Raw genomic sequence first — 26,058 nt, 5'->3', positions numbered from 1 at the left:
TATACTCATAGAATCACAGATTGGTAGGATAACACGATCACTGACTTTGGTCACAAAAGTGCAGGGATGAGAAGACATTTAACTTTCATGTTTATTTTCTTGTAAAACTCACTTGAAAACATTATCAGTTTTTGTTGGCATTGTTTGCATAGGGATAGCAATGATATTTGATGGCTGGGCTTTATCCATCCAGACACCATATATATTCTGAAGTATTGCTTTATGTGATTTGAGAATGTTTCACTTGGTTGCATAGTTTTTTGGCATGTGTGAAATCTAGTAAAAAAGGAGACATTGTGTAGGTAGATCTTCATTGTCTCAAGATCTCGTGATTTATTCCAAGTCTTATTTTCACATGGCTGATTCAGAATGGTACCATGACAATGCCAGGGATATGAAGCCATCATGCAGTCAGAGTAGAGACTGTAGAACATATAGAATTGAAAACAAATGAGGCAACCCAACCAGCATGCAACTCAGCTCAGTTACGGTGGCAGTGGGCGGGACAACAAAGGGATTAGATTAGTATTCCTGTGGCTAGAAATTCAAATCACACATTCTGCCGGGACACAGTATCATTACTGTGTAGCACAGTTCTAATTTTACTTGGAAGTAGGGCCTTCGTGATGAAGTCTGAGATTGACTAGTCATCAAAACATCTGCTCATATTATGACCCATTAGACAAAATAATTGGCGTTGAACCTGTTGGCCAATATTCAGCCCTGCACTTGTCCTTACTATATTTAAAGGACCTCTATAACTTTCAGTCCTACCCAACTACCAGTCTCTGCACCTACGGATCCAGAATAAACCGGTTTATCAGACCACACTGCCCGTTTTCAAGGTGTGAGTCAGATCGCATTACAGAGTATCAGCCACCAAACCGATTTTGCCTGGTGCGCGATGTGATAGCAATGATCGGAGTTGGAAAGTAGTGCATCTCATCTAGATTCATGCGCTGCTGCAATTTTTCCTGTTTATGCTAAAATCTGACAATACCGCAATTTTTAACATAAAATTTAGGTTCGGACATAGCCAATGATGTTTTGTAAATAAGAACTTGCAAACTCATATATTAATTTAGAAAAGTAGACCTAATTTTGATAGCAGAAGCTGGGGGTTAAATATTTTCATGACTACCGGGATGGACGAGATTGAGGGCAGGGGTAATCCTAGAGAGGGGTGAGAAACGTCCATTGTTCTCGTCAGCGAGGCTGGCCTTTTTCAGGGTATGTACGCACAGACAAAAAAAACTAAGTATTGTGGGAACATTACTAATGAAGCCACTGGTAGTACTAGTAGATATCAGCCTGTAGTCTAGAACAAGCGCCTCGATGACGAGTGAACAGTTGTCAAAAACAACAGACCCAGGTGTGGTAGTTCAACTACTGTTCATGCGTGCCGCAACGACCAAACCTAATTGTTCCTCAAGGTCACAAAACAATAACCGGTATTGACAGCTAGTCTCGTCTTAATCATAAAAGTAGCGCGTTTCCACCCCCTGATTGAGGGAGTCGTCTGTCGCCATGTTGTTGTATTCATACGACTCCTACTTGACGAAAACGATGCGCGATACCCGGATGACAGGTAGGCTTACAAAATATGTGATGGGGTATGATACTCTGTAATGCGATCTGACACACACCTTGAAAACGGGTAGTGTGGTCTGATATACCGGTTTATTCTGGATCCGTAGGTGCCGAATCTGGTAGTTGGGTAGGCCTGACTTTTATACTCAGAAATGCCTTGCCAGTTGGTACCTAAACTCTAACGTGATGATTTCCCTGCTCATGAGTAAAAGGTTCTTCTTAAATTTACCTTTATGATATGGATAAAAGGTTTTAGCCAATTTCATCAATGTTTGCCATATTCAGGTGAATAATAGCAATTTTGGATAGTACAGTGCACACACACGGTGGTCATCTTCTTTAGCTATATTGAGTTGTAAACTTCATTATTGATGATAGAATAATATATCCTATAGAAAATTTATATGATATGGTATTAGAAACGTATAATAGTATACAGGGTTAAAGTTCATATCCTCTCTTTGTCATTGTTAGAGATGTACTTCTGGATATTAAAAAAGGCTGTTCTGTCTTGGTTGCCACGAAGATTTTAAAGGAACAACAACATAACAGATTATAACAGAGGGTAGCCACCTATGCAGGTATGTCACATGGCCTGATGGCAAGCATAGATTCTAGAATAATTGTCATAACCACTGTTTTGGTGGTAAAATGGAATTTATATTATGTATAATGTAACTATGAGTTAACTACAATGTATTTATTGTGAAAATTTTAATAAAATCGGATCTCATACGAAGAGTTGTTATCCTTTTAAGTGACTTGTGAGACAATGAGGCTTTGACTGTTCACCTCAATGTGAAATGCTTTCAGTTTCCCCAAACCCAATGTGATAATCGATGTAAACAACATTTAGCTTTCATTTCCTGTTATGACCTTATCATTCACTCTGTTGGGCAAAGCCAAAATGCCCTTTAATGGACAGTAAGTAATTTTTTTTTTTTTTTTGTGTGTGCGTGTCCTTGGTATAGAACCATTTCAGAACATAGTATTTGAACTATGTTTTTGTAGATACCAGTAAGTATAAAAATGCCATTGTATCATTAACATTTACCAACAAAACAAAAATAAACTGGGAAAAAAGCTATTTGTTGCAGTGCTGTATATCATAGCATAAAATATTCAACTGTTGTGCAGTCATCCTAAATAAATGAATAAGTTCTTTAAATTGCCTACCTTCTTTTCCTTCTTTTTCCTTCAGTAGACACTGAAATCATTGATGTAAAACTTTTGCTGTCTTGTGCAGAGCATGTTTGTCTGTTTTGCTGATTGCCATGCTGTGAGTTAGCAGTAACGTTGGCTTGTTGACTGTGATGTGGTAAGCAAATCAATATGTGCCGCGCGCTACTGCTACCTTCTTTTTATTGGTGATAAATTGGGGCTCACAACACTGTGGCTGGATTACAGCAGATCATAGGGGAAATCTTTAACACAGCTGTACAGGTGACTGGCTTTCATTGGTTAATGTGATATCAATTGACACAGGGATGAAAGTGTCAGTTTTAATTAATCGTTGAGCCAAGGCTTGAGTAATACATGTTGCGGCAGCTGAAGATGATACTTAATATTATGAAACTTATAAAACTTTGTTTATTTGTTTACTTTTTTTAGTTGACTTTCACTTAATGTATAAAACTACAGAGTTATACATTACTAATTTATATAAAATACACTAGAGCACATAGACCATTCCTTAGCAAAATATCATGCCTGACGCAAACTCTTTCGCAAATTCACTCAAATTTGCTGCAAATTTGCAAGAAATTCTTGCAAATTAGCTGTAAGTTTGCTGCTAATTTGCAAGAACTTGAATACTTCCTTGCAAACTTACTGCAAACTTAAGATGCCCTTGCAAATTTGCCACAAATTCTCTAGAACATAAAGATTTTCTTGCAAACCTGCTGTAAACTAAGGTTGTTATTGCACATTTGCTGCAAATTAGCAGCAATACTAATTTTTCTTGTAAACTACTGCAAACTAGTTGCCTCAAACTTTTAGTTGGCAGCAAATTTGCTTCAATTTTGCTGTTGTATTGCTGCAAACTTTTCATTTTCCTAAGGGATACCCCCCATTTCAAAAGAACACAGTTACATTATCATTCCAAACTGAGGTACAAGATACATTTTTGTAAATTTGTCATCAACAAGAATTTACATTATTATTTTGATCAACAAGAATTGTGGTGCAATAGCAAGAAGGAGGTACATTTGAGTTCATCAATAATTCTGCTATTTTGTCTCTTTAACACACAATACACTTAAAACAATATGTGAAGCGAGTACCTACACTGTAGCCATTTAGAAACTGGACAATGGGTACGGGCAAGATCGATAACTGCTTTAATTGTCGTAAATTTACCATCTGCCCCCTTCATAATGAAAACATTTTAATTCATGGAGTCAGTGTAACTCAGGCATAGCCATAAGTTAGAAGACAATGTGTGATTACTCACAGCAGTAGGAGGGCGCTACCCCTTCCCAGCAAGGAGTCAACACAGCTTAATTAGGGGTTTGTGGCTATCAGCTTATAATCGGTATTGTTTGTCCTGATCATAGCACACTTTTCACTCACTATTGGCATGCATGCCTCTTCTTTGAATGCTTTTTCAAGCTTTTCCTGAGTCAGCTAAGAGTGTAATCACATTTATCTGCCAACAAACTACGTCGTTGACGTAGTAGGAAATATTGTAAAATGGGTTAATATCTTTGATTTTTTTGTTTCGTCTTCTACCAGAATTGAGCTGACTCTACAAAATCTAAATTTTATAGATAATTTTTCTTACATGCACTTCTCGAGCTAATTTTACGACAATCAGTACTACAGCACCTCCACTGTTTGCATTTGTAGACGAAGCACATGCTTCCTATTGATATACAACTGTACCAAATACATTGCATGAGAATAGACTTTTGTTTATATTTAATGGATGTCCCAGAAAACATTTGTGGATGGTGGATGTCTATGGGGTGATACTATCGATTGTATTCCTACTGCTACATGTAGGCCTACCACCACACCCCCATTGTAGCGTAGCATGACTCGTGAAACACATGCTGGGCGCAATGGCTGAAATATCTATACGCATAATAGTATATACTTTATAAACATATGCCAAAGATACTTGGAAGGCCGCTTTTACTTCATCTTAAATTAGATGAAAATTATAGTGCTGCAAGATTTTGTTCAAATGTAAAATTGTACATATCCAGGGGCGGATCCAGAGAAATTTTCTGACAGTCTTCCAAATTATCTTTGCTGATCCATCCTCAATTTTTGACTGTCTTCCGACAGAAAAAATTAGATACCCGTCAATGTAAACTTAAAAATCTGACCGTCTTCCAGAAGGCCCAGAAGACGGTCTCAATCCGCATCTGATATCTAACACTCGATGCATAAAATCATCTAATCATTGGACAGATAACAGATTAAGGTGTCAGCTAAGGAATTTACTATTAAGAACAGAAGTGGTGACCAAGAACAAAATAAATTGACAAAATTTTACTATCCTGCCTCCAAACTTGCTGGCATTTTAGTTTAGATCCACTTTCCCTAGAACCTGGTTCAAAGATCAGTAATGATTTTTATTCTTACTATCTTTTCAATGAGCAAAAATCATCAAACTTTCAGATACATAATTTTATAATCACAAAAATTATAATTCTGTGTAGCATTTGTATTGCTTCTACAGCATAGAATAGAACTAAAAAATAGCCTCCCCTTAGCAAAATGAAAATTTTGCAGCAAAATTGCAGCAAATTTGCCGCAAACTAAAAGTTTGCAGCAACTAGCTTGCAGGAGTTTGCAAGAAAAAATTGTATTGCTGCTAATTTGCAACAAATTTGCCATAACAACTTAAGATTGCAGGAAAAGTCTTTATGTTTCGGCAAATTAGTAGCAAATTTGCAAGAACATATTAAGTTTGCAGTTGGTTTGCAAGAAAGTATTCAAGCTCTTGCAAATTTGCAATAGATTTGCTGCAAATTTGCAGCAAACTTGCAGCGAATTTGCAAGAATTTCTTGCAAGAATTTCTTGCAAATTTGCAGCAAATTTGTAGCAAATTTGCAGTGAATTTGCTAGAGAGTTTGCAGCAGGCCTGTGCCTGATACTTGCCAAGGGTCCTTTTTCATTTTGTTGCTATCACTTAATAGGAATGTGTTCTAATTATGACTTAAAAATTACTGCATGTGTAAAATTATTCCATCGATCTAGTAATTACCATATGTAGACACCACTATAACTGAAGTTGTATTGAATACTCATTTTTTGCTCTTTCAGAGTGCTTTTGGATTTTCTCTATCGTCTCCTTCATTATTGTCTGAGTATCTATAATTGTGTATCGATCACACCAGGCAAGACAAGTTCAAATTTTAATCAGAGGAAAAAGAAGGGATATACTACAGTAACCAGTAACCATAGTATTAATGACACTATTGATATTATTTTCTTTTTGTGTGTATGTGAGAATGCAAAGAAATTATTTACTTGTCAGCCAAGCAATTGATTGATGGGAGAAATGCTTAATTATATTTCCAATGCAGTATAGTGTGTTTATGTATTATGGACATTACACATGTCAGGCCTTGTAAATAAAATTGCCATTCGTGATATCAAGCTGCCGGTTTGTGATTGCGATAGCCAAATGAATGACTTAAACTGCAATTTTATGGCATGAACGTAAAAATTTTTGTAGCAAGCACTACTGTGTAAATTGTGAATTGCAAGTCTGCTTTCTTTCCCATTTGGCATGGTCTGTATGTGCCAGAGAAAGTTGGGCACATAGAGATTTGTGATTTGTTGGAAACATTAGCTGAAAATAGTTTAATGTTGAGTAGAAGAACCCATATGTAAACAGCAAAAGACTCAGACAAAAGCTGGCCAAATCATTATATTTGAGTACTTGCAGCAAGTTTCGTAGTTTTAGACATTGATTTCAGGGCGAGAGTTTTAAGGCCATTCTTCTGGGTCTTCCAGAAGACAGTACGATTTTCAAGTTTACATTGACAGGTATCTATTTTTTTCTCTCAGAAGATGGTCAAAAATGGAGGATGGATCAACAAAGTTAATTTGAAAGACTGTCAGAAAATATCTCTGAATCCGCCCCTGGATTTGGCATCCATGATCACAAAGGACAATTAACGTTTATGAGGCCTGTAAATAGTTTGTCCCTTTTGTGTGTTCAGGAAGGAGGAATAATGATGTACTTGTTTGTGGAATTAAATTGCCTGCCTGTTTGTCTGGTTGTCCATCAGTGCAATTTCACCAGGCTGGGACTGTTAAAATTCTCTATCAGTGAGTGCATTCAGAGCAAGTTGATCCCCTTCTAAACACAGCCAACCCACTTAAAAGCAATGCTGCTAATTCCCTGATGGTCTCCCCATCTCCACATGCATAAATTAAATGGATTATATCTCTGGTCCAGGTTTAATTGCTAGACCCCTGCAGGGACTGTGTGTTTGGAGGTGGGTAGACCATCAGGGAATTAGCAGCATTCCTTTTGAATGGGGTCGGCCATATTTAGTCTACGGATCATCTGTTGTGAATGCTCTCAATAACATCCTAATACAATTTAAGACCATTACGTGGGGGTCAGCTCTGTAATCCGAAGTTATTCCAAAGGTTCACTATTCTTAAAAATGCTCTAAAATGTTTTTTCTGACCTGGGAAATCCGGGATTTGCTATTCTGATGGCTAAGGGTTGGCTATTCCGAAGGGTCACTATTCTAAAGACAGTATAATCATGCTGCAATGTAAATTAGCTTTTATTTGAAATTCACATTCACTCATCCATCACTAAAGAAGTGTGCATTGAATTTAATGTATATACTTTCCACATATTCTTTATATTCAATTTGGGTTCTTTGTGCTACTCTGAAGGTATATTTTGGATAAATGGACCGTTGAAATAGTAGATCTTTGGAGTAGCATTCCATGGGGAAGAGACCATTAGCCATCAGAATAGCAAACCCTGGGTTTCATAGGTCAGAAAATACAATTTTGCAGCATTTTTATAGCTATGCTCCCTTTACATGTAGTGGTACACCAGGTTAGTCTTTTTATTTCTTAAAAAATTAAAATATCAAAATAAAAGATGTCTGAAAAGAGGTAAAATAGATTTTCTTTTCACAGTTGAGACAAGTTTGAGTAGACAAATATGCTTGAATCTTTATGTGAATGAAAAACGTCAAGATGAAAGTTTTCAATAAATTCAATTCATCAACTGTAAACCAATATGAATGTTTAGGCTGAATATTTCTGTAAAAATTTAATCTTATCAAAACATCAAAGTGCCTACAGCAGGGTTTGACTGTGATTGCAAATGCGGTTCACTGATCCTAGGGGAGCATTAGTTCCACCTTAGGGAGAGAATTTATTTGCATAATAATCTTGCAGTAGATCTTGATTTACCAAAAACATGTTTCTGCCATTTATAGAAAGTAAGTCTGAAAGGTCTTACATGCTGTAAATGTCTCTAGGGAATAAATTTAGAGAATCCTGAGAAAAATTACAACAAATGTCAAAGAACTGCCATAAGTAATTGTCCAAACATTTCCTCCATAATTGTTTTCACGAAAGCAAGGAAAAGGGATTTCATAGATAGCCCTTATGTCATCATGTGATACATTCAAATTGTTACAGCTCAGCAGAAAGCCAACCTTGCACATCAGGTCCCTTTTGTTACGTTTTTCATTGTCATAGCATCCATTGGTCCAGTCCCGAACTGGTTTAGCTTTTACATCTATCATGGTCATGGTGTCCATTGGTACAGTCCCGAACTGGTTCAGCTTTTATATCTATCATGGTCATGGTGTCCATTGGTCCAGTCTCGAACTGGTTTAGCTTAAATTACATCTATCATGGTCATGGTGTCCATTGGTCCAGTCCCGAACTGCTTTAGCTTTTACATCTATCATGGTCATGGTGTCCATTGGTCTAGTCCTGAACTGCTTTAGCTTTTACATCTATCATGGTCATGGTGTCCATTGGTCCAGTCCCGAACTGCTTTAGCTTTTACATCTATCATGGTCATGGTGTCCATTGGTCTAGTCCTGAACTGGTTTAGCTTTTACATTCTTTTACGTTAGTCATGGTAAGTTAATAATTAACTTAGGCCAGTGTAAACGCACCTAAAAATGATTGCATCATTTTTTTTGTCATAGTAACTGAAACTATTCAGCCAGAGCACAGTCATGTCATTTGTACTTGAAAGTTTTTTTTAGAATGACGTCAATTTGAAATGTATGAGGTTCTGTTGTAAGCAGCAAAAAAAAAGTAGCATTTCAGCTGTTAACCCAAAGTAAAGGGAATTAAAAAAGGAAAAAAGAAAATTGGTGAATGTAGCACATATCACAGGGACATGAAATTATAGTTATTTAGTATTTGTAATTCATTTATTTGTGCCTTCAGCATACCGTAAAGATGTCATAAATTCTAATCTACCAAAAATTATCCCTTAAAAAACTGTTTTCACAAAATAAGGCCCAGCCATAAATTATGTATGTATACATGTCGCCACATAGAGTACCTACATGATTATCTGAGCATGTTGCTCTAAATATTTCAGTTTTATTACAAGTATCATGGAGACAATGAAGGCCTCTGGTGAATTCCACCTGAATAGATAGCACGTTTTACCACAGAGTAAGTGGGTGTTACTCTATCTAGGTCTGCCTTAACAAGCTGCGGTTACATGAGAATTACCATCCAATGAATGAAAATATGGCAGTTGCTCATCATATGCAAACAAAATGAGTTAATGATTTTTCCCCAAAAATGTTTTTTTTAGAAAAACTTAAAAATGTTGATCCAATATATCTTAAAAGTTAATTGGCTTCATTGTTTTGTCAATTAGACTGTAAAATGTTGATTCATTATTTTTTAAAAGTCAGCTTCATGTTCGAAAGGCCATTTTGTGATTAACTTAGACCTTTTTCACATTAATTTACACTACACAGGATTTATTATTATTCCTTTTGATAAGTATTCCACAAGATTACAATCCTGCTATTTGATTAATTAATTTATTAATTAGCCTTGGCGATTGCATGGGCTCTGTTAAGGTGGACTGTTACATAATAGCCAACTCCTCTTGTTACCAACATGCTCGTATTATCACCCGCTTTTCTGTACTTTGCGCCAGGAGGAGGCGTGTTTATTTGTTAAATTGATTGCAATCAGGGAGAGTGCCCAGCGAGAGTCCCCATGGTGTCTGTGGGAATGGTGCCTTAGTGTGTCACTTGAAAATTTCAAGCAATTACCGTACCCGAAAAGTTACCTGCACAGATATTAGAATAACTGCTTCATTAGTTGTTGGCTTCGTAACATTTATCAAGACTTGGGAAGGTGTTGTGTTTGCAAGTTGTCATTATTTGAAACTGTGGTGACAGGCATGACAAAAAAAATTATCTAGTCTGTTCATTACATAAATTGGGCCTATGGATTGCATAAGGATATCTCTAGGGTTGGATTTTTTCTTCAACACTGACAGTCTTCGATCCAGACTGACAACCTTTGGAAGTTCATTAAAGAAAAATTCCAAGAACCAATTTTACAATATAAGATTCCTTAAAGACAATTCTGACAGTGCTCTGATGCTTGATGGTCTTCTGGAAAACCCCGAAGACAATTGATCTAAAGCCACTTTTGATGATTGATTCGTGTCCCTCAGATAACGATATTCTTTTCAGGCCTGTAGCCAGCAATTTCATAAAGGGGGTTCTTTTTCTGAAAAAGTGGACCTTTTACCATAAAACCATCGTACACCTAGATAGAATTTTATCCAGAGGGAACCTTTTCCAGCAAAAAGAGCAGTTCTCAACCCCCCCCCCCCCCCCCCCCCCCCGGTACGGGCCTGCTGTTTATGGGTCTATTCCACAAAAACTGAACATCAGATTCAAGTCAGTAATGCACACATTTGTGAAACATTGGCATAATGCTGACTTGCATTATTATTTTCTCTGTCCCCTCCAATATGGAAAGAAATATATAGTTATTGGAGAGCGATATAAAAAATTATGCTAATATAACACAAAACTTGTGTTCACTGATGGGACTCAGAAGTTCACTTTTTTTGTGGAATGACCCTTACGTTAAGAGCTTTATGCGGAGAGTTGATAGATTGAAGTACCAAAATTATATTAATTTTTGTAATCCTGATATGTTAAAAAGTTACATTTTGTTTCAGAGACTAGAAGTGAAGAGGTTTGGTTGCTTCAACCATTTCATATTAAATGTACACCCATGCTTTTTAAAACAATGAATTCAAAATACAAGTGGGTTTTTGAAAACCAATTATATCCTGATGTTGAAAAATTTCAGTAGTTGAGTTTCAGTAATAATTATTCTGGAGGTTCTTTAGTCAGCTAGGTAAATGTGAGATCACTCCATTTCTGAGGCTATTGACAAAAGACCTTCTGCATTTCTGTTTCATATATCCTGTTGGTATCTTTTTGCATGAGATATTAATTTCCTTTCAAATTGTCTGTTCCAATTTCAGTCTCAGTAATTTTTTTTTTTTTTTTTTTTTTTTTTTTTTTTTTTTTTTTTGCAGGACAAATATCGTCTCCCATTACTGTATTTTTACTAAAAAAGCAAATATATGTATATGAAATGTGTGTAACTGTTTGATTGCTTTAAAAAAGTTAAAGGTATCCAATCCAGAATTTTTCCTACCAGTTTAGTGAATTTCTCTCACAAGAAATATTTTATCATTTTTAAGGTCTGAATTTGGAAAGAGCAGTGTAGCTTTGAAGGCATAAAAATATGACTTTTAGACATAATTAAATGCACATTGTGTACCATTAAGAGAAAAGAAGTTTCAAAATGTATGTCATATAAAGTTTGTTAATAAATAGATTAATAGTTAAAAATTCTAAGTGAAAACAGTCTCATTTAAGAACTCAACTCTCTCAAGAAACCAACATACTGATTCTTCAATCATGTGACCCAGTACCCAGTCATAAATGTCAGCCTATAATAGATATATAATGATCTGTGGACAGCTTTACAGGCAAGTATTTTCTTTACACCAGTCGAGTTTCCTGTCACTTCATGTGCTACCAGTTGTAATAGACCTTGATAACAAAGGTGAACTGGCAAAGTTGTTGACAATGGTTACCACATGTACCATTATATAAGGTAAATTCTAAGAAATATTTTTTCAGCGTCTGCCAGGATATCATGCTGATATGCTACATCAGGCATAAAGTGATGCTGCTAGCTTATATTTCAGGTTTATCACACCCAATTTCCTGTCACAAAGACGTTTGTAATATAGCAATTCACTTTGGACGTAGGGCTCAACTCTGCAGTCAAATCATAATTCAAGTTCGAAAAAAAAAAGGGATCAAATTGCCACCCAAATTTTTTTCGTTTTTTCTATAAACCAGTTCCATCTTACTTGATAATCTCCAACTGCCATTCAAACAAGTAAATAAGTACGTGAACATGCGTGACAGTAGCTTAAAAGATTGCCTCTTTTGTTGACAGTGGAGAAAGAGGACTGAAAATGTTTTTTTTCCATCTTGGGATTTCCTTCAGAGCTCTTTATTGCAATTCATCTCATCTTTTGCTACATTAAAGATAGCATGCAGTTCAGTAAAATAAATAAAATAGAATATGCAAACAAAAAAGATCTGGATAAAAGCTGACCAAAATCTAACTGTTCGCAGTTAATAAATTAATGCAATACTTGGACTTGATCAGTACAGAAATCGCAGTTACAAGTCATTAATTTAGTGATCCAAGTCACTAATTGCTATTATTATCTATAATACCTGTTATATAACCATATTATGTGTAAAGATCCTTTCACACTGGAGACTATTTTAGAAATATACTGATAAGTTAATTGTGACTGCTTTATTGTACCTTAATTGAAATATATTATTCTGGGTGAAATTAGTAAGGGCACCATCACCTTCAAAAAGAAATAGATGTATCACTGCACGAGGATAACTTGGGGAAAATGTATAGCTTAAACAGAATTGTTCCATGCACATACATGTAGAGGATCTAGGGCCTTTTTATATTGCACGGCATATTCATCTGTATCACAGTTAACATTTTGACTGTAACTACGCTATGGGATTTTCCTCCCATGAAGGGCTCAGCCTGGGACTATACATCCATCTATAAATCAGTAACCAGTATCAAATTAAAAATCAGCCAACAGTTGATAACATCCAGCTGATTTGTGGTGTTTGAGATATATGTAAACAGCTTAAATAAATAACATACATATGAATTTCTTAGGGAATTCCAAGGGTGCTAGGTATCTGATGATATTCAGTGATGAATTCCTGCTTATTTCTAAAAGATTCTAAAAGTGTTCTAGCTAGTGACATATAGTTTAGTATAAATTTTTGTATTGCACCAGTTCGCCAGACTAATTGAATCATAGCCTAGGTTTGCTATTACCTAAGAGAGTCACACACACAAAAGCTTGCTATGTATATTGAATTGAACTTTGACTAAGGTTTCCAAAATCGTACTTTTGAAAATCCTGAGATGTTGTTATGTGATAATGAATAAATAGCACCCAAAAGAAAAGTTAAACATGGGTTGCAAGAAATGAGGTATTATTTTCAGTCATGTGTGGATATCATGGTAACTCTAGCCTCCTTGTGTTAGGTAGGCAGGATAAACATAAAACAGTCATTAATTGCAATGAAAATTATATTTTATCTGGAAGTTTTATTCCTTACCAAGTTGGAACAAAAAAAAAAAAAAAGCTGAAAATTGAGACTTTCATTAAGAAGGATTTGCTTTTCTGAGGGCAAATCAGAAGGTGCAGGATACAGACAAAATCACTTAATGCTACAATTTCAATATTCTCAGATCATCAAAAATGCAATAAATGTCAAAAATGAAATGTCTCAAAAGATGTTGCACAAAGAATTGAACCTTAAGGAATATCATATTATTTCCTATTGGTTAATGATATGTCTTTTATTCTTTTGGTGTTGTCACTTTGATAAGCCACTGATGTTCTTAAACTACACACAAAATCTTAAGAGGCCAAAACCTCTTTTGAATGAAGATGGGCAGGATTTACATAAAAGATCACTGAATACCAATAAATCATAGATTATATACGGATGTTTTTGTAGTTTCTTGGTGAAGTCAAGGATATGCTGAAATCGGTTTCTTTGGGTGCATTCAGATCTATGGACTAACTAGTCCGCAGATCAAATATAGTGCCACCTAGCTGCTTGTAGGTGTGCTGATATTTAATTGATCTGTCCCTGCTGGGGTGGGGCGTGTGGGAGGCAGGAATCCATTGTCAACTGGGTCCCATACTTGATCCACAGACTAGTTAGTCCGTGCATCTTCTGGTTCTGAATACGCTTTTTGGCTGTTTGTCTAGCTGTCCATCTGTCTGCCACCCTGAGCTTCAGAGCTAACTTGACACTAACCTCTTCACTGTAGCCTATCTTCATCGTGTCAAGTAACCTCTGACCAGATTCGATTGCCTCCGCCGCCCGCCAATCAAATTTAAAAGCCAGCACTCAATGACTCATTAAACGATTTAGCCAATGAACGCGAACGAGTCAAAGCGCGCTTTGATCAAATCCGGACCAATCAAAGCTGAATATCAGGGACTTGCCGTAACCTGTGGGCAGCACGCAAATAACATCGTCTCTCAGTAGATAATGATGCAGGGCCTCAAACTGCTAGACCCTATGGTTTCAATTCCGATTTACTCATATTTTGCAAAGAATCAAGAGATAACTTAACACATTCTTTTTCGTAGTCACTCGCCTTGCTTTCTTTGTGTACAGTAATACACTCGGAACTACTCGGATGTCTCCGCACTCGACAATAACTTTGTTGTTAGTATGGAGCTTGCGGAATTAGCCGAGGATTGCCGATTGACAGTCAACCAATCAGCGTTTTCACCAAACTTTGGTGAAAAATTTTGAAACATGGATTTGATTGGCTTATATAAACTAGGTCAAACTATTTTCGTCAGAGGTTACTTGACACGATGAAGATAGGCTACAGTGAAGAGGTTAGTGTCAAGTTAGCTCTGAAGCTCAGGGTGTCTGTCTGCCTGTTTGTCTCCCAAAAAAACCATGCCATAGATGTTATCTCTTGTGTCTCCTATCACTTTCTATGAATGGTATCATATATGACTTAAGGGCTTATGGGGTGCATTTACAACCAAATTTGATCCACAGAAAATCGATCTGCAGAACAAATATGACTTGAATGCTTGTTGCTTAATCCCTATGTGGAATCTATTCAGTGTCTGTTAGAGGATTATGTGGCAAGCTTTCATGTGGGTTGGCCATATTTGATTCACGAATCACCCACATGCTGAGAGGCAGAAGAGAGGTGGAGTGTTCAGGAGATATAAGAGAGCCATTCTTTTGGTTGGAAAAGTTCTTCTGTGAATCAAGATTTGATGTAGGGAAATCTATGTCACTTCTCAATTGCAAGTTGGGTCAACTTGGGGTTTTCAGAAAAAGAACCTTGATTTTGAAATTGCTAGTCAGTTCTATGGAAAGCTAGGTAAAAACCTGAAGAGCTTTGTCTTTGGGTAAACAGGCAGGTTTCCAGCCAACAATAGGGAATGTGCAGCAAATCTCCATCGTTCAGACCATCTTTGTCACAAACTGTGTGTAACTATTATCATGAAGAATAGACGAGTTGGAAAATATGCCTCTTATGTGGTTTTTGGCTGAGATTAATTTGGCAAATGGATCAATTAACCCTTGACAGGGCCCCTTGGCCTACTTTTCTCAGTCATATAGGCCTTTTTTAAATGAAGAAACTTTTGAACAAGAATGGTCAAGTTGGAAGCTTCATAAATTTCATGGCTTTGATGTGCAGATGTGTCAGCCATGTTATGCACAGCATGCTTTACCTTGGCACTTAACAATTTGTAATTAACTTAATCCCAGCCATGTTGTCCATCTCGATAATCACAAAAAAACTACAGTGCCAATGAGGGCATTATTCACATTCAGTGTCTTTCTGTCTCAAAAGACCAGAAGGCATAACAGATACAAATTGAGACAAAATGCATTATTTTATTTCTATCCCCTTGGATGTTAATTTTGAACCCTAAGGTAAAGATCAACATTAAAGTAAAACGTTCAAAACTCGGTACTCCCGAAGAGAGCAAAAAAAGATAACTACAAGAGAAATATTTCTATTACATTTATCTGATTTTATCCAGACAAGTAGCTGTATAATCCATTGAGAGGGACTTGTAATAATAAATCTTTGGTTTAATTGTATCATCAGTGATGACAGTTCTCTTGCACCCCATTTCCATAGATTATATCGACCTACTTTAGATCGACCTAACTCCCTGGGGGTTCACGCTAAATAGCTGTCAGCCGGGCGGACACGAAAGTTAATTACCCCCTTACAGCTTGTAGTAGGCGGGACGGACTTTTAAGTCGGATTATCTGAAAGTAATCTAGTGAGACTCCCCGCGGTGATAGATCGATCTAAAATCTATGGGAATACAGCCTTGGTTTAAGTTCTGACCTGTCCAGTCTGCTGGCTCAGCATCATGTCAGCCGATACAAGTCACTGTTACCACATCTCCTCACATATGACATAGCGTGAGGCTCATTGCAAGGCACCCTTGTCAAACATATTTTTAAATAAAATGCCAAATATAAGAAAAGATACAAAAAAGGCTGTTTATTGTTACCTAGATTTTGGGTTAACTGTCCATGTGTTATCATTGCAACACAATAATGTGTAGATCTACTCCAGATGCATTTAACTCAAAAACCTGCCTTGAGTGTATGTTTTTCATCCCATAAATATTTATACATTAATTGTTCTGGGTCACAAAATCAGGATTGCAGGAAGCTTGTGTCAGGAAGTGATTATTGCGGGGCGAAAGAGTGGCTTAAAAGGCTCTGTCCACAGCCAAGTTGATCCACAGACTGAATGAGCCATGGATCAAATATGGTGTACACTTGAAAGCGTTCCACGCAATCCCCTAATGGATTTCCCACTTCCCACGCCCGCCATCCCTGCAGGGGATTACGCAACAAGCTTTCAGGTAGGACATGCCACGTTTGATCCACTGCTCAGTTAGTTCCGGATCAACTAGGTTGTGAACAGATCCACAGAGTCATGCAAATATCAAACTCTCTTCTTCAAGGCAGACAAGCTGCTGATGTGCATCACTGAATAAGAATAACTGTGTGAGATATTTAACAGCCATGGAATACTTGAATGTCAGGGATTGTTGACGCAGTCAGAGCTATTGTATTCAGCGCCTTTGCTTCAGTTACACAGCGTGATGAGCTGGCCAGACTTTGATGGACTATTTTGTATCTGAAATTAAACCGTTAAGTGCAGTTATTTGTGTGTTCCACTTAATCATTGAAAATACATTTGATTTTTTTTTTTCATATGACTTATGCTTCTAAAACAAATGCTGGCAAATAGGCAAAATTGGCTTCTGGTGATGAAAATGGAGATAAAGGATCTGGGGCTGATTTCACAAGGGAATTTTAGCCCGAAAATTGGGCTGAACTTTAACCCATATCCTCATGAATTCACATACCTTTACCTTGATTTGTTACCCTGTTCTTTACTTGTTGAGGGATGTTAGATTAAGCATGTATTGCAGGGGCAGATCAAGAAATATTTTCAGACAGTCTTCCAAATTATCTTTGTTGATCCATCCTCCATTTTTGACTGTCTTCTGACATAAAAAAAATTAGATAACTGTCAGTGTATACTTGAAATTCTGACCATCTTCCAGAAGACCCAGAAGACGGCCTCAGTCTGCCCCTGTATTGGTTTCAAACATTAGTCATGTCTTTTTTTTTATTACAAAACAGTGTTTTATTTAATGGGGCTGCCACTGATAAAGTAGACTTAAATAAGGGGTTATAGGTTTAAAACAATTTCTGTGCTAGTGTTTTTCTCTGAAATGGGCCCTTGGTGTGTTTTCAACCCTTCCCGTGTGTTTCCCGAGCTTTACCCCATCATGGCATCTCCTCCTTGATTATAGAATGTTTTATAGGAATCGTTCTGTGAATTGTGAGTGGCATTTGTTTTCCCTGAACATTGCTTGTCCCTTGAATGAAGCCATCAGTTGTAAAAATTTAAAGGCACTCATGAAAGACAATCAAATTGCTTTGATAAAGTAAACATCTCCAATGTATTTGCAAAACCTTAAGGATGGCATTATGGATAAAAATTCTGCCATAAAGCTCTGAAGCAGAGGTATTATTTTTTAATATGCGCTGTCTCTGCTATCTTTAAATGATGAAAAAAGAGTAGCCTCTAATGGTCTATCTAATGTGGATTCCTGGCTATTAAAGATATTGGTCTCTTTGCTACATGTACATTTACATACTTACAAGGAATGAGACAATATGAGAACTATGCTTGTCTCTGCATGATGTCTTGTTTTGAGGGAAATGTCATCCATATGCAGGATTATACTGGGTACAGTTAGTTCATTATTTCCTGGACATTTCCAGCTTCCTCTTGAGCCAGAAACCTAGCTGTGTACTTATTTGCTAATGAAATTCCACCCTTTTCAACTCTCTCTCTCTCTCTCTCTCTCTCTCTAAAATACACACATTCACACATGTGTACGCGCACACACACACGCACACACACACACACACAGAGAAAGTCAAATAAATACAAAATATACATGTGCTTCTGGCCTCTCCACAACAGCACATGTACATCTTATTTGGGCAATTTGTAAAAATTTTGAAGTTGGGAAGCCCTTACATTTTATTCAACCAGCATAACTGCACGAACACACTTACACATTAATGCTTTTAGCTATGATAAGGCCGTCAAGTATCTGCAGGATGTTTTGGAAATTAAATACGCAACCGTAGGAAGTTTTTGTATATTGTGTATTAAGTTCATCATTTATACTCATCTCAGACAATGCATTATTCTGCACTAATTATTAAGATAGTGGTTCGAGTACAAAGTAGGTATTGTTACCAACTAATTTTCTGGCCTCATTGACAACATCCTAGTACTTCTCAGTTGTCGATGTATCAGGTTCTAAACCACGTTAAAAAACCACCTTTTTGAGAATTTTGCAGTGTCAAGTGAAATGCCACCAGCAATCATATGGGATAGGATTTTTAAGTGTGTGAGCAGGGGCAGATGGAGGCACTCTTTCTGACAGTCTTCCAAATTACATCATAGTTATATACATGCATAATTTCAGACTACTACTACTATTATTATGATGATGATGATGATGATTATATTATTACAAAATTAAATGATAAATTAAAATATAGTTGAATTTCAAAAGGACGAATTAATTTAGAAAAAATATAGCTGTCCTTTGAATTATGTTCCCAGCCTCGTGCTACAATTATTGCATATTTCAAGCAATAAAAATAGAAGTTGGACACGTACTAGTACAGTGAATAAAGGTAGCATAGCACAGGTTAATACAACACTCATTTGCCTTGTCAGCAATTATTACAAAGATCCATTTTCACTTTTTTTTTGCTATACTTTTGACATAATTTTTTCACAATTGTCCATCAATGTATTCTAGATGGCCTCATTCCTGTAGGTTGTAAGCAGGAAGCAGTATACTTAATGTGGCTGAATTTCTTTGATCTGCATCTCTTATCTGAGTAAGTACTTGTTTATGTAGGCTATCAGTGGTATCTTACCATTGCAAGGACTTCAACAAAAATGAAGAATCTATGAATTTAAGAAATTAGAAGATAAGAGATTTTGCATCGGGTATGGACAATTTTATCTTGAATTGAATTGAAATTTCCAGTTCCACCAGTCAGGCATGTGCTTTTACTTCTCAAGCTAAGGTAACTTACTTTCACAGAATTTATGAAAGATCGTGCTATTTTCAAGAAAAACTGAAAACACGAATAAACAAATTGAACATGATAGAAAATATTCCTTATCTCACCAATTTAACTAAAGCCTTGCACTTAATGTTGCCTCATCCATATAAGGTCGCCCTAAACCAATCATGCTCACATTATTTAAAAGCCAAAAATGAGTTGAAAATGTTTGTTTCATGAAGTCTTCTAGGTTCAGACTAAATGATTAATAATTTGTAAAAGTATGAAATTAAAAAAAATAACTTATTATGTCATATTTTATGCATGACGCCCACCCATTTGATATCAGTTACAATGTGTAGGTTCATCTACAATTGATTTTTTAATAAGTAAACAGCTTGTTAAAACATTATAAATATCATTATGTATATTCTATCATGTGCAGTAACGTGTGCAGTACGGTGATATTATTCAAAATAAGGGTTTTTGTGTCTGGCAAATAATCCTTAATAATTGTTACCCCCATGACAGAATACTGTTAACATTCACACTACTGAGAAGTGGATTTTATATTTGGACGTGTGAGAATTAAAGTGGGGAGCAAAAAAAATTTCCTGAACATGCATCTCACCTACTTAACACTCTGAGGCGGAAGATGATAATAACAGGCAGTAGGTACTTATGGTACGTCTTAACTATAGATTACGCTGAACTGCAATGCTAAATTTAGTGCTGCAGTGCAGAAGTGTTTTGTTTAATTCTGGGTAATTAGGCAATTTTCTCTGCTCCCTAGTTGATAATGACACTGTCTACAACTTCTTACAAATACAAGTACGTACAAAATTCACTTTTACGGATATAGTATGACATTAATGTACAATAGGAGGAAGGCTACCAAGTCTTTTTAGCTTGAAGCACTCTTGTGCTGAAATGTGTGTATGAAGAGTAAACAGATTTTTCAAGACATGAATTTGTCTCTCTTAGTATTCTGAGTAGAGAATACTAGAAAAAATATGGGCATATTATATGAAAGTGAGTTAAAATCCAAAAAGTTGAAAACTGTGCTTATTTTCTATCACATGATTGTGTGAAAAAGAATTTCACCAAAGGCAACACTGCCCTCCCCCAGGAATAAAAAAAGGAAAAGGTGTAACTAGAAGCGCTATAACTTATATCTTTTGCAATTTTCTATATCAATATATCTGTCGCATCCAAGACAAACAATCAAAATATTTATAATGTCTATAGTTTGGAAAGGGGATCAGGTGTGCCTAATGAACTATAGTGACAGCTGTGGATTGTCTCGGGTGTCTCAGCTTACATAAATGACAAGAGATATCGAGATATAATCAATGTGATAACAGTCTCAAAATGGAAGTCTATTACAACAACCATGTATTTTTGAAAAATTCTGACTGGCTTCCGGAAGCTGGGCCATGTTGGTGTGGATTCCCACCTGCTGTTTATAGCTTACAGTCTCAGTGTCCAACCCCGACCAACAACTGGTCCAATATGTCTGACCAGGCAGATTTTGACCTTGACCTTGAGTTTGCTCATCTGCAACTTGCTGTGACCAAGGAGTTATAACAGAAGGAGATTACACGCGTGGGGGCGGAGCCCGTATTACGGTCTCTCATTGGTCGGAATGAATAGAACCCTGAGAACAATGGATGCCTATCTCTGTTACGCTTAATTGTCACTCTCGTTTAAATCTCGTTTGTTAGTATCTGTGCCTTCGTCTGTTGATTTTTGAGGACAGAAACAGAAACGGAGTCCCAAGTTTCTAAAAAATGAGAGAAATACAGAATTTATATGATATTACGTTGGACAAGGTTTTCAAAAAACAGGTAAGTGCTTTTAAATGCATAACTACACGAAATATGAAGATAAATTGCAACTTTTATGTCGTAGGGTCTCACTGTGTAAGTGTCCAGCTACACGTTGATCTCGCGAGGTGGTGTGTGGAGAATAAATATTGCACGAAAAATATTTCCCACTCATAACAAGTGCCTATAAATATAGTATCAGATGAAGAAAGTTTGGTCTTTATACAGTTGCAATTGTTAAGTAATTTGTGGTAATAGCAAAGAATAAAACTTAGGTGCACTTTCAGTAGCCGAATAACAAGCAGATGCTTAAGCCGCCATCTTGTTAATATTTCGAAAAAAAATTACTCCAAAAGACATTTTCCTCCTACTTTTTGAAACTTGTGTCACATGACAGTCATAAAATTTAACTAATTATTATGTGTGCAACACACTTGCTTGAGCAGTATTGTTTATTTTTGCGATTTTACATGTGGTCTATCTTGGATACGACAATTGACAATTTTCATGAGTTCCGATCAAAAAGTGTTACGCTTGTTATGGCCAAAAGCCTTACCGCTTTTTGTACTTTTCAAATGCAAGATTATAAAAAAATTTGGTGTGTTTAGATTCTTGAACATCTTGGTCGTGGCGTGGTATATATTGCATGGATACTGCTCCAATATTTCTTGAAAAAAATAATCTGATTTGTTCAGAATACCAATTTTTTACTCTAGTGTTATGGGTAAATGTACCATTTTGGCCTTTACCTTTTTCATGTTTAAATCTAAAAAGACTTATCATGACAGTTGGTCATCATTTTTCTTCTCACTATGGTGGGTGGCTTTGGAGTGGTAACTTTGTTGTTAAAGTAAAGTGCTCAGTTTTTTTGACTGGAAAATTTTGCCTCCACCCAGCATTTTCCATCATGGCAGTCTAACAGGAAGTTTGACTTCACAGTGTCTTTGGTATAGTTATTTTTAACTTATTTAGTCTTCTTATTACATATATATGTTTTAATTCATATTAAACCTTTGAAAAAAGAACACACATGAATCCTGGTGCTTCTTAATTTAAAGTCTTAAGGTTTTAAGTTCACCTAGGCTCCACCAATTACTTTACCTGTTATCTCACTACACATCTCTCTTTGAGTCAAGGTGTGTAAGACACACCTTATTGTGTAAGACACCTCTATAATTAAGGGGTACTTGCTTCTCTACTTAAGTTATACTTCACTACTTTGGCATGTTAGGTGGCAAGCTTGGATGTTTCAGTTCATTTTAAGAAAGAAGCTTTGCCTTGGTGGTTACAATAGAATAGCACTCTATTAAGGTTTATTCATTACTTGAAATTAAATATTTCATCTTGTAGTGTTGAAACAGAAATTCTCTCAAAATTGATAATGAATTTGACATGCATATCTTAACACTACTCAAGTTTTTTTCTATTATAGATATGGGAGAAGGCTGCATTGAATATATGAATTATGGTCAGGCTGGAAAAAATTAAAATATGTCAATGAAAAAAGGAGGTCAGTGTGTCTGGGGTAAGTTACTTTTGTCATAATGCCTAAGATGCATTAAACATTCACTAACAACAGTACCCTTTTTAATTTTTTTTTCAAAATACAACAACCTTGGGCATTTTCCTTTTAGCAACCAGCCTCTCTGAAATCCCCTTTTTGTCCTGTCAGAAGAGTAGGAACCAGGGCGGATTTAAATAATTTCTTGTAATAAGTACAATTTCTTTCAATTTCTTGAGGTTATTAGCTTGTGATCATGAATCTTGATGTTCTATATAAATTTAGTTGTAAAATATCTTTTATGTGGTGAACATTATTTCAGTCAAGTCATAACAAGACACATTAAACTTCACTGCGTAATTCCATAATGTCTACATGGATACTAGTAGTTCATAATGCTATTATTATGTTTTTTTTTCTAACCTACAGGTTGCTCTCTTTTCTGAGTGGCATGGCATTAGCAAGGCAGAAGAAAAGGCCCTGAAGAAATTCTCACTTGAGTTGTCCTTTTTGGAGAAGAAACTGGATAAGACTGGCCAACAGAGATTGCATTAAATTAATAGTGCTCCTTTATGACATTTTAAAATATTTTCAGTCACCTAACTGACTCTATACATTGCAAAAGTGGACATAAATTTTATGTTACTGTTACGTGGAAAAAAATTCAAAACCTATATATAAATTGTTGAGTGCCATGGTATAACAGTCTACCTGATTGCCAGTGAAATTTCTGTTTCAGTGAAATTTTTTTAAAGCAGTCACTTACTGCTTACTTACCAGTTAATTTTTTCAGCTGTTACATTTTATAAATGTTCTTACTAAGTGTTGTCTTGATCTATAACCTTTTGAAAATCCCATGTTTTTTATCCTATTTGTAAGAATTAACCACTTTATCTTCTAGGATTTTTTTTTCATTCGGCCCATTAGATTCTCAGACCTTGCTGGCCTGTAAGTGGAATAGTATCTGGCACAGACTGGTATCAGCAAGTCAGATAAAAAAGAATATAATTATTTCTACTTGCACGGTTGAAAAAAATGCCATCATAGACTGCATAAAACTGGAAAACTGTAGCAACTTAATCATTCTTATGACTTCATTTATTACTGCTTATGTGTAAAATTTTTGTTTTGTTCTTCTATTGATATAATAAAATGGTTTTACTCACAGATGCTACTTTCATGAGTATAGAGTATAGAGTGCTTGAGTATAGAGTTGACTTAAAAGATATTTTAAGTTAATATAGTAAATAATAGTTTGAAATTCAATATTCTCATCTTTATTTGTTTCACTTTAAAGAGCTAAGTGAATACTAAAATTTCTGATATATTTTGTACATAAATATATTTATGAATGAATAAAAATTATTCTTTATGTATAGCACTGTGCACTTGTTTACCGACAAATATGAACATTGTTAGTACGTGTGAAATAATCCTGAAAAAAAGGGAAATTTCCAAGATAAAGAAATTTATAACGAGTATTCAGTAAACTGACGTGTCGTGGCATTGCCTCAACCTTGGATTAAAATTTTAATTAAATGCATTATAATATTAAAATTATACCGAGTGAGAGAAAAAATACTTTAAGAAATTTAAAACCAGACACAAAGCGTAGGCACTGTCACAATGTATATGTTTATGGGACCCAAGGGCAGAATGGTCCAAACGTTAATGTATTAATATTATGTCCTTTGGCAGTGAGGACAGACGTTCACTTGAATGTCATTTTCACAAACCACAGTTGGGACGTTTTCTTTTGACTTCTCCTTGGTGATTTTTCACCGGGTTGTGCCATAAAAAAGCCATCTATCACCGACTAAAAAAAGCTCATGGCAACCATCCTCAGTCACCACCTTATAATCGCTTTCTATGATATCGTTCCCTTCCAGCACATCGTCCAAATAATTACCTGTGAAAAAAATCGTCAGCATACAGCGGCGCTTTGACATTACTGATCTCGAATTCTAACGCGAAATAACGCATATGAAATTTATCTCCAAGCTGAGGAGAGCGACGCAGACGAAACCTTGAGACCGGAGGCCCCCCGTAGCTAGCTCCGCCCACCGTAACAGACATCGGACAATAGAAAGGCTTGCGTGTAATCTCCTTCTGTTATAACTCCTTGCTGTGACATAAGTACTCAAGAAGTGTCTACAACTTATTGGAATACTGGCTCACCTAATTAGTCTGGCAATCTTTTGACCTTTTCACATTGTGTGGTATCATTTTGTTTTGACTGGCCCTAGTATGTAATCATGCCATGGAGATGTTTTACTTTCTTTTGACAATTTGGACCATATCAAAATGATTCTGGTTTACTGGTCCTGGCAAATCTTGATGGCTCCAGTGTTGTATAATTGTGCAAAACTGAAAAGTACAAGATGATGACACTGAAAAATGCTGTGTGTGTGTGTGTGTGTGTGTGTGTGTGTGTGTGTGTGCTAGAGCAACAGAAGATAAGTACATGTAGAATGTTTATTCCTGAACATTTCTTTTATGATAAACTTTCCATTTCCTCAATGAAACATCTAGTGATATGGTAGCTAGACTGGATAGATTTTTCATAAAATAATTTTCATATTTTGTCCTACAGACATTTTTACTTACCTTCATATTTCGAGTTCTCACAGTGCTCACGAGTTCTCACAGATTCAATTAATTCCCTAATTGTCTTTGAAAACAAACCCAGTGTCTTAATTACTGTTTCCATTTATAGTAATATGCACTACTTCATTGAGACATGTAGCTAACACACATGAAATTTTATCTTTCATAGTTTATTTTGTTATTAAACAACCTGCAATACAAGATAACATTATTGTGCATCGCAGAGTAATACTTCGCTTCATCAAAGAAAACCCACGTTGTAAACAAAACAGTAAAGGATGCCACTTTGTTACATGTTATCACAGTTGAACATGTTGTTGAGTAATCTATGAAGCTCTTTTAATTAATTACCCATTAAAAGTACTTCTGTGCATTTTTAAAAGCTATAATGGTGATTATGAGTCAGACTGAATTCTTTTGTCAAGCTCCTCATTATGCAACCTTTACATGGAAAATTGCTATCATCATTTCTGCAGGCGAGTTCCTCTGAAATGCAAATTGATACTTGCTTGAAAGATAATTTACAGTGCAAATACAAAGTTAATGTGTGGAAATATATTTACCTGTTAACAAGTGCTATGTTTCCCTGCTGTAGTGTTTGCAATAGTTTTTTTTTTTTTTTTTTTTTTTAAATCTTCAATACTGGTGCAATTTCATTGTGGTTTTATTGCACTGAGACCCTGTTCCCATACCTAGATCGATCTAGCAGGATTGATCCATCTCCGAGGAGATTTAGGCTAAATTAAATTCCGC

At 36.0% G+C, this 26,058-nt stretch overlaps 2 protein-coding genes and 1 long non-coding RNA gene across 4 annotated transcripts in view; 2 read left to right on the top strand and 1 right to left on the bottom strand.

The window, feature by feature from the left end:
- Window positions 1-3,080, bottom strand: part of LOC106169759 (uncharacterized) — a 39,886-nt gene extending 36,806 nt beyond the window's left edge. The window contains exon 1 of the mRNA XM_087010332.1: window positions 2,767-3,080. The gene's annotated coding sequence lies outside the window, so the exon portion shown is untranslated. The remainder of the gene's footprint in view (window positions 1-2,766) is intronic.
- Window positions 1-26,058, top strand: part of LOC106169756 (ATP-dependent RNA helicase DDX1) — a 121,809-nt gene that overhangs the window by 61,647 nt on the left and 34,104 nt on the right. The gene's annotated exons all lie outside the window — the stretch shown is intronic.
- LOC147762551 (uncharacterized) lies at window positions 20,990-24,082 on the top strand. Of its 2 annotated transcripts, none has more exons than XR_015334068.1 (3): window positions 20,990-21,218; window positions 22,630-22,722; window positions 23,128-24,082. It is a non-coding gene; the product is annotated as an uncharacterized LOC147762551 (long non-coding RNA). The 2 variants fall into 2 exon arrangements; XR_015334067.1 differs by lacking the exon at window positions 23,128-24,082 and adding an exon at window positions 22,832-23,107 and having other exon boundaries at window positions 20,993-21,218.

This window comes from Lingula anatina, chromosome 4 (genome assembly GCF_051362555.1).
Source record: "Lingula anatina isolate TDL-2025a chromosome 4, LinAna3.0, whole genome shotgun sequence".
Classification (NCBI taxonomy): Eukaryota; Metazoa; Brachiopoda; class Lingulata; order Lingulida; family Lingulidae; genus Lingula; species Lingula anatina.
The sequence above is the reverse complement of the archived record's forward strand: the minus strand, read 5'-3'. Positions and strand labels throughout refer to the sequence as shown.